Here is a 3,534-nt window from a genome sequence, read left to right as displayed (position 1 = left end):
TTTATTTATAAAGTTTAAACTGAACATGAAATGAAATATATTTATTTATAAAGTTTAAACTACGGAAACAAACGAAGGTGGACGAGTGATAGATAGAGTGAGAGAGAGACAGACAGACAGATAGCTCCGGCCAGTCAGTAGCCAAAGAAACAGATTTCAACTCAAACCAGCAGTAACATTCCTTGTTAAAAAATTTAAAATTTCGGGGGCGAGGAGTGGGGTGACTAAAAATTTTGAAAACCTGGTTTTTTGTATATTCGGAAACTTCGCCATCGAAAACATGAATCCGGTGTAAAAAAAAAAAAAAATTTTTTAATTCTATATATATATAAAAGGGAAAGGTCTTATGGGGTGGGAGATCGTGCGCCGAATTGTAATGGTGTTCGTTGTCGTAAAACCAAGTGAGATTGGGGGTACAAAAGGAAGTCTTTCCGTTTTTTGCCTATTCGGAAACTCCATCATCGAAAACATGGGAATCCGGTGAAAATAAATGTATAAATAAAACGGAAAGGTTTGTTTGAGGGTGGGGGAGACTGTGCGCCAGGTCCGCCGAATTGTAATGGTGTTCGGTGTCGTAAAAGCGGGCGGAAATGAGATTTTGGTGACTTTTTATAAAAGGCTTCCCCACTCTCATCAGTTTCAAATGAATAGCGAAGATAATTTGAAAAAATTCCCTCAAATCGGGTAATATCCAACTTATGCGCATGAGGTATTCCGCACCAATTGAGGGCATCTTTCATCCATAGCTAGAAATAACAGCCGAGTCGAGCACAAATTATAGATATCTCCCTTCCATAGCTAGAAATAACAGCCGAGTCGAACACAAATTATAGATATCTCCCTTCCATAGCTAGAAATAGCAGCCAGATCTCGCACAAATTATAGATATCTGCCTTCCAAAGCTAGAAATAGCAACCAGATCTCGCACAAATTATAGATATCTGCCTTCCATAGCTAGAAATAGCAACCAGATCTCGCACAAATTATAGATATCTCCCTTCCATAGCTAGAAATAGCAGCCAGATCTCGCACAAATTATAGATATATATCTCTCCCATAGCTAGAAATAGCAGCCAGATCTCGCACAATTCAAGGACATCTCTCATTCATAAAACATAGAAAAGACAAAGAATCGACGCGCCAAAGACCAAACGTCTACAGAATTAAAAACATCAAATGCTTTCATTGTTTAATACTTACGGAAATGTTCCATAAAGGATAGTATTGTTACATTTGTGTATCGGTTAGTTTAGAAATAAATTATAAATACGTTTTGTAAACATTTTAAACGTATTATAAGGTGACTAAGAAGAATTCATGCACGAGACATTCAAAACGAATATGATATATGCGCATGCGTATCTCCTGCCTGTAATATTTAAGAGAGATAACTCTTCTTAAATCTCTTCATATTTTAGTTTATTGCACCTGATTATTTTTGTGTGTATATGTGTGAATATTTATATCTGTGCAAAGGTAGCGAGCTGGCAGAAACCGTTAGCACGTCGGGCGAAATGCTTAATGGTATTTCGACTGTTGTTATCGGATTCGATAAATTAAGTACCAGTTATGCACTGGAGTCGATGTAATCGACTTAGTCCCTTACTCTGTACTTGTTTGTCCCTCTATGTCTCGCCCCCTGTGGGCAATAAAGAAATAAGAAACGTTAGCACGCTGTAGTTAATTTGTCTTTGCGAGAATTGTTATTATTATTATTCATTGTTGAGTTTGGATCTTTTGTTATTGCTCTACGTTGTTTTAACAGACGTAGTGGACTGTTGTTCCCTTCCATAAATTTTGAAAGGAAAATAATTTTTTAAGAAAGTATTTTGGAAAAAAAAAATGTGTGAAAATGAATTCGGATGGCAAGTCTTCTAACCCTGACCAGGCTAACCAAAAGATAAACCGTAAAACAAGTCAAAATAACGAAAATGTGAACGAAAGCCACATAAATGCAGTAAACGAAACAACGGAACGAAGAAGGGAAAATAAATGCTGAAATGAATAACAGAAAAGTAAACCCGACAGAAGACGACAAAAAGAAAGTCTTTTTTGCCACCGCAGCCGGTGTGAGAAAAGACAAATTAAACATAGAGTTAGACTCACTGCGACAATACAGAGGTATGTTCGAAAGGGGAGGTTTTGATGTTAAAGCCATCCTCCCTAACGAACTTATCGAAGAAACAAAGAGGAAAATAATTACATATAAGACTATGATAATAAAAGACAAGAAAATGGACAAGGCATCCAAAGAACAAATCGAGAAGTGTCTACAACCCATCTGGCAAGACATCGAGTTCCTGACCAGAGGGAGAAGATATGCCACAGTGGTGGTGTACTTCAAAAACGAGGAAAAGGTTATAAAACATTGGCTCCAACCGATAAAAACCAATCAAGTCGTTTTATTACCAACCTATATGGGTAGGAGAACACCCAAAATAGTTATTGAAGAGATCCCACCAGAAATAAATGTCATCTGGATTATCTCAGCCCTTCTAATGGGGCTTGAGGATAAAATCAAAATAACTGAAGCCAAGGGCTTGAGATCATAATCCAAGCACCCCCCCCCCCATTCCCCAGAGTTTAGAAGAAATTGCTGAGAACATCCACATCGGAGAAGAAACCACCTTGCGGATAATGGTGGAAAATATTTTTAAAATGTAAAGCATCTGTAAAGAGTGTACTGGTGCCATGAGAAATGTTTGTATATTATGACCGTCTGTCTTTACATTCTGAGTTCAAATTCTGCCGAGGTCGACTTTACCTTTCGCCCTTTCAGGGTTGATAAATTAAGAACACGTTTGTGTACTGACATCGATCTAATCAACTAGTCACCCCGCCCCTTACAAAAATTTCAGGCACAGAAAAGTATATTGTGACACTTGCAGAATTTAGAAAGTAATGTAACACCAACGACTATCTAATCCAACCAAAATATCTGTTACACAAACAGAATTACTATTTAACCTTAAGATACATCGAACATATTCAAAGAACCTTCTTGGTTTCGTGGTACAGAACGTTTTCCAGGCAATCTTTTTATTCTTTTACTTGTTTCAGTCATTTGACGGTGGCCATGCTGGAGCACCGGCCTTTAGTCAAAGAAATTCACCCCTGGACTTATTCCCTGTAAACCTGGTGCTTATTCTATCAGTCTCTAAATGCACCAGCATAGGTGTGAAGCAATGGTGGTGGTGGGACAAACACATACATACACACACACACATCATCATCATCATCATCATCGTTTAACGTCCGCTTTCCATGCTAGCATGGGTTGGACGATTTGACTGAGGACTGGTGAAACCGGATGGCAACACCAGGCTCCAGTCTGATTTGGCAGAGTTTCTACACATATATATATATATAAATATAATGGGCTTGGAGGTAGTGGTCATGCTGGCCGATGCAATTTTCTGGTTTGCCGAGAGAGATCCAGTGGGCCCCTAACTGGTTCCCCGACTTTAAAGGTGTAATGATAGAGTGGCTGCTGGCCTGGTCTTCTTCACAGGGCTTCATGGTAGACAATATTTT

This window comes from Octopus bimaculoides, chromosome 28, assembly GCF_001194135.2.
Source record: "Octopus bimaculoides isolate UCB-OBI-ISO-001 chromosome 28, ASM119413v2, whole genome shotgun sequence".
NCBI lineage: Eukaryota > Metazoa > Mollusca > Cephalopoda > Octopoda > Octopodidae > Octopus > Octopus bimaculoides.
The sequence above is the reverse complement of the archived record's forward strand: the minus strand, read 5'-3'. Positions refer to the sequence as shown.